The sequence below is a fragment of the Stegodyphus dumicola genome, chromosome 11 (genome assembly GCF_044657685.1).
Source record: "Stegodyphus dumicola isolate Sdum_Otavi_A_Nest chromosome 11, ASM4465768v1".
Classification (NCBI taxonomy): Eukaryota; Metazoa; Arthropoda; class Arachnida; order Araneae; family Eresidae; genus Stegodyphus; species Stegodyphus dumicola.
Genome location: NC_140778.1, coordinates 17,131,885 through 17,138,920, shown reverse-complemented (window position 1 = coordinate 17,138,920; position 7,036 = coordinate 17,131,885).

Genomic DNA, 7,036 nt, shown 5'->3' with positions numbered 1-7,036 from the left:
TGGACTGTGTTGCACTGTAATTGTTCCCAATCTGCCATTGGGAAAAATAAAAGTAAAAATAATAATAATAATTGTAATACAATGATTGTTTGAATTACAATATAACTTCGAAAGCAATTAGATTTTTCGCTCAGCAGAGTAATAAGTCGTCTTTTGAATACTACTAGTTCAAGTCGGATGTACATTTTGGCAAACAATCTAACTGTTTAGATAGCTCCGTGGATTTCCTTATGTGTAACATGAATACAAATCATTTTATTTTAGAAAGTTCTCTATGAGTACATCATTCTTCTTAAACGTTTCGTTGCATTCAATTAAATAAAGATCTTTTCCTGCTTTTATTAACGGGTGATGTGAACATGAGCCAGTTTCCCTTAGAAAGTCCTCCACAGAAGCATCTTTGCAGTCTTACCGTAATCCAAATAATATGACAATCACAGGTGCATAAGAAAATTGTACTTTTATTTGTTCTTACGTGAAACAATGATGGAAAATTGTTCATACAAGTACTTGTAACTGAATAATGCATTTTAACTATTTATGGAAAATGTGTGTTATGTTGAATAAAAGACCAATTCGTAAATTTTTTTTTCCAATGGCAGGTAGTAGCCGTTTATAGACATTGATCACTACTAAAGCCGGTCATGTTATTAAGGAGGGAACTAATACGTGGACCACCGTTGCCACCTATGAAGAGGACGAAGAAATTACATTCATGCCCTATCCGGGATTTGAACCCAGGCTCTTCGGTACGGCAACCAGAGTCACGAACCGCTTTACTGTCTGGGCGGTAATTCATAATAAATGGATTTAGTAAAATGTCTAATACACACAGCAGTTAAGCATACTGATTGCTGATCAGAATCCTTTTTTACCAGCTAAAGCAATAGGTTGGATAAAATTATGAGACTTAGTTTAGTCCTTGATGATCTCCTTTCTGAAAAGAAAAGGATAAATGTAATTTTTATGATTTATTTCTTGTGTAATGTAAACAAGACAAGCGTCCCGTAACAAATCCTTTGCGAAAACATCCCTTTGCACTGGCATAAACTCTTTGCTTGCTTTCCCTTAATCTTGTAATTTAAGTTCGCATGTATATCGAAGATCATAAACATACATATTTGCTTACTAACGTTATGTGCATTTCTGTCTATTAAAATATTTCCTTTAAATAAACTCCTATTTATGCTGGTACCACAAACTACAATATATGTAAGATGATTCAGAAGACATGACAGAAAATATTAATATTTTTTTTATAGGTGATTATCCCGTTGTATTATTTAAAAACTCATTATCCAAAATGCAGAAACATTTCAAATATAATATTATTGACTGTAATTTTCAAATATTATCACGATTTACTTAGCCTATATCACTGAAATTATAAGGGGCAGTTGTTTTTCTGATTAAATAGTTACAATCATCTGCTGCGCAATTTTAATTAAGAGGTCATTACAATTGCATTGTAATTTTTATTAGATTATATAATTACAGTTATACTGTTTATTCAATTAGATTTCACAATTAAAATGCAATTATAATTAAAATGCATATGAGTAAATTGTATATGTAATTAAAAATTGTTACATTGTAATTACAAGATAATTGCATAATATTATTCCAATTACTATGTGTTTTCAATTGCATTCGGCAATTACATTTGCAATTAAGATCATGATTTTCCTGGGCTACGTAACTGCTTTTATCAGAAACAATTGCTATCCTAATTACATTATTATAATTACTTACTAGAGTTACAATGACAGTGTAATTGTAATTAGATTATATGATTGCAGTTGCATTGAATATGAAATTGGATTTCACAAATATAGAGTAATTGTAATTTAAATGAAATTACGTAAATTGTAATTAAAAAAACAGCTACTATTTAACTATAACTACTTAGTAATTCCATAATTTTATTACAATTGCATACTACACTTAGAATTACAATTATGATCATAATTTCACTATGTTAAGTAATTCTAATTATCAGAGACAATTACTTTCCTAATTACGCAGTTATATTTACCTACTGCAATTGCAGTTAAAATTATGTTGTAATTACCTAATATTACCATAGTTGTGATTAGATGCAATAAAATTTGTAATTGTAATTAGATTATATAATTATAATGTTTGGGATTATCATTGCATTGTAATTGTAAGACTTAAGAATTAAAATGCAATTACATACATTATTGTTGCATTTAAAAAGTATTTACTTTCTAATTGTAATTGCTAAGCTAATTACAGTTGCAATATAATTGAAATCACATATTTCAAAATATTGTTGCAGTTTCTTGCAATTTTAATTTTAATTCCAATTACATTTTGCCAAACTGCATCTAAAATTTGGAGAATTATTAGGCTGGAAAATGAAAATTCTCTTAACGAACATAAACATTTAAGTTTACTATAGCTGGTATAAGCACAGAACAGCTGGAACAGCTGGAAGTTTTGAACGAGCTATTATTCAAAACCTAACGATAAAACCCATTTGCCCCTAGCGAATAGATAGTTTCCTCTCCTCAATTACCTCCCGCAGAGAAAAATTATCACCTGTCAGTTTACATTAAGAGCAGAGAGGGGAGGGCACTCTGAGACAGGCCGTATATATGCTGCTTTGCCGTTTCGTGCCAAAGTTTAAGTTTACGTATATATGCTGCCTTGCCGCCATGAGGACCAAAATATTTGGACACATATATGCTGCCTTGCCGCCATGAGGACCAAAATATTTGGACACATATATGCTGCCTTGCCACTATGAGAGCCATTATTTTCGAACGCATATATACGGCCTTGCCGCCTGGAGGGTTAAAGCCTTATGGATGATATCAGGTCAAGTAATGTACTTTCATTAGTACGACACTTAAAGTATAATGTCACGACCTGAGCTAAATATCAGTGTCACCTATAAAGGTGCTCAAGGTGCTGGTGTCACTTACGCTCCTTGCCACAAGGTATTTCATGGGATTGTTCTGATGTTACTGTCAGAAAAGTGAGATAAGTCACAATCAATCAAATGCAGTTCTATTTCGCAAAAGCCAGTCATCCAGTTTACTAGCCACTCCCAGAGCCGCCTTGTTCAAATTGAAAGTTGGCACCCTTTATGGGGTTCTGTTGCACTCATACAAAGTGCTGCAAATTATGTGTGAAATACTCTTTTATAATATTCAAAATTTGATATTCGAACTGAAAAGCTTTAGAATTATAATATTAAAATACGTGTTTGTCCTAGTGTTTTTTATTATTTCTTAAATTTTAAAAACTAAATAGTGATAAAACATTTTTAAAGTAAAATATAAAAATTAGAAAAATATATTCAAATATTGATTCCCCTAGCTTTAGCAGCTACAAACGCGCTTATCAATTCCTTTATACTTAATTTATCCAAAATTTGGCTCTCTTTGGACACACGGCCAGTCTGATAATTTCTCCGGCGCCATAGTAGATCACATTTAGTTTTTTATACTTTTAAGTTTTGAAAACTTTCGTTCTGCAGTAGCCACCGAAACTCTCAGGGTTAAAAAAATCTGTAAAATATATTGCAATATTTGGAAATGTATCGGTAAGATTGTTTTAATAAATATAATTTAAAACATCAATATGTGACAAAGCCTCTTTGGCAAAACGCGCAAAGATTTTATTTCTTCAAACAAATTTAATCCGTCAGTATCCTTTCCATTAACATTTTTAGTATCCATTAACTTTTGTTCTAATCCTCTACAATGCTTTAAAATTTCTTTGTCACTCCAGTTTTTTAAATTAGGTATATACTGAATTGAAGTAAATGTAATCGACTGAATATTTCAATACTTTAAGAAATAGTAGTGTCTAATATTATATTGTAATAAACATCAATATGTGACAAAGCCTCTTTGGCAAAACGCGCAAAGATTTTATTTCTTCAAACAAATTTAATCCGTCAGTATCCTTTCCATTAACATTTTTAGTATCCATTAACTTTTGTTCTAATCCTCTACAATGCTTTAAAATTTCTTTGTCACTCCAGTTTTTTAAATTAGGTATATACTGAATTGAAGTAAATGTAATCGACAGAATATTTCAATACTTTAAGAAATAGTAGTGTCTAATATTATATTGTAATATTCAACCTTAAATTTTTGTTTCAGATTTTTGATTGGTTTGTTCATCTTGAAGTAGTTTCTTTTTAAACCAGTTTCGACTTAAAACCTGTTTCGAAAAAAAGCTTGTTTTGTTTCGACTTAAAAGCCGTTTTTTAAACCTATTTCGAAACTCAGTATCCACCCCAAATCATCAGCAACGATACTTGCATTGGCAATTGCGTGTTCACACGCTTCATCAGGTCTACGATTATTCAGTTCTGATCTAAGATTTTGTAAATTGTCAGTCACGATTTGTAAATCACTTTATTTCATTTACCACGTTTACTAAATTTAAAACATCGCGCCAGATGTTAATGCAACAAATGAATTTAAATGTCAAACCATCTGAATCAACTCTTTTGCTTGAGTTCTTAATTCTACGTCTCTTGTTTGATCTTCTTGAATATTTATTAATGCTCTCAAATTTCACTTCGCCCACCAGCGGCCGAGCGGTAAAAGTCGCTGAACACCGGTAGTTCGATCCGAGGTTGCAATCCCGCAAACGGGCTTGCTGCATGGGAGTTTTCGTGGTTTTCTCCATGTGTAACGTGCATATGAGCCATTTTCCCTTAGAAAGTCTTCCACGAAGCCATCGCTCCCTCGAGGCTTTGCCATAATCACACACACACAAATTTCCCTTCACATCGTTTTCTTCGATCTCCCGTTGCGTCTTAAACTGAAGCTCAAAGCCTGAATTCTACTTTTTCATCTGGTGTTGGACAGTGGTTTTAATATGTTTCCTCCTGCTGCTCCTCCTCCTGCTACTTCTTCTCCTGCTGCACATCCTCCTCCCGCGGCTCCTCATTCTGCTCCTCCTCCGCCCGTGGCTCCTCCTCCTCCTCATGCTGCTCCTCTTCCGGCTGCTCCTCCTCCTCCCGCGGCTCCACCTCATGCTGCTCCTCCTCATTCGGGAGGAGGAGCAGTTTGAGGAGGAGGAGGAGGAGCAGAATGAGGAGCAGCATGAAGAGGAGCCGCGGGAGGAGGAGGAGCAGCATGAGTAGGAACCGTTGGAGGAGGAGGAGCAGGAGGAGGAGCCGCGGGAGGAGAAGGAGCAGGAGGAAACATATATTACTTTAATACCACTGTCCAACACCAGATGAAAAAGTAGAATTCAGGCTTTGGGCTTGAGCTTAAGACGCTACGGAAGATCGAAGAAAACGATTTGAAGAGAAATTTGAGAGCGTTCATAAATATTCAAGAAGATCAAACAAGAGACATAGAATTAAGAACTCAAGCAAAAGAGTTGATTTAGATGGTTTGACGTTTAAATTCATTTGTTCCATTAAGATCTGGTGCGATGTTTTAAATTTAGTAAATGTGGTAAATGATATAATGCAAAACTCTAAATGTGATTTACAAATCGTGACTGACAATTTACAAAATCTTAGATCAGAACTCAATAGTCGTAGACCTGATGAAGCATATGAATACGCAATTGCCAATGCAAGTATCGTTGCTGATGGTTTGGAGGTGGATACTGACTTTCGAAACAGGTTTAAAAAAAACGGCTTTTAAGACGAAACAAAGCAGGTTATTTTTTCGAAACAGGTTTTAAGTCGAAACTGGTTTAAAAAGAAACTACTTCAAGATGAAAAAATCAATAAAAAATCCGAAACAAAAATTTAAGGTTGAATATTACAATATAATATTAGACACTGCTATTTCTTCAATTATTGAAATATTCAGTCAATTAAAAGAACATTACATTTACTTCAATTCAGTATATACCTAATTTAAAAAACTGGAGTGACAAAGAAATTTTAAAGCATTGTAGAGGATTAGAACAAAAGTTAATGGATACTAAAAATGTTAATGGAAAAGAACCTGAATTTAAGATTGCTCAATTGCATAAACTGATTACTGAAAGTCCCGATTATGATGAGGAGTTTACTCGAGAACTACTGGCTGCAATTAGAGAAGAAAGGGAACGAAAAGAAGAATGCGAAAGAGAAGAAAGTGAAAGACAAAAGGAAAGCGAAAGAGAAGAAAGAGAAAAAGAATGCGAAAGAGAAAGAAGAGAAGAAAGAGAAAGAAGAGAAGAATGCGAAAGAGAAGAAAGAGAAAGAAGAGAAGAACGCGAAAGAGAAGAAAGAAAAGAAGAGCGAATTAGAGCCTTTGAGCTACAGAAGCTTCAACTGGAAGCAATGGCTGCCACAGCACAGACGGTAGAAACTACGCAGTTACCTGAGCAGCCTTTAAAAATCAGAATTCACGATGTCATGCCACGTTTCAACCCTAAAGAAGATGAAATAAGTTTATTTCTGGTGTTATTTGAGCGTCAAGCTAAAATAATGAATATACCTGCTGAAAATCAAGTGACTCAACTTATTTCATTGCAGCCTCCCGACATTGTTCAGCTTATTGCTAGAGAACCAGAAGAAGTCGCGAAAAAGTATGAATATGTAAAAACTTTACTGTTACAACGATTTAAATTAAGTGCGGAAAAATTTCGACAACTATTTAATAAACACCAAAAATCTACTGAAAGTACTTGGTATGATTTCTACTATGAATTAAAGAATTATTTAGAAGGATGGCTTAACGGATTAAACATTAAAACTTTTGAACAGCTAAAAGATCTCATGCTGGTTGATCAAATAAAAAAGCGTACCTCTCCTGATTTCAAAGAACATTTTATGGATCAATGGACAACCATCATTTCACCTACTGAAATAGTTAAGAAAATTGAAGATTTTGAAGATGTGTGGAAAACAATAAAACCGAAATTTTCTGTCAATCAGACTGAAAAAATTAACAAAGGATCATTTAAACCGCGTTATGATAATTTTGTGAAAAAAATAGAGCATCAGCCTCATTTTAAGCATTCTGATAAATGGGACGATTCAAAATACCAGAAAGATCACCGACAAAGAAGTCAATTTCAAAACAAGAACCAAGAAAAT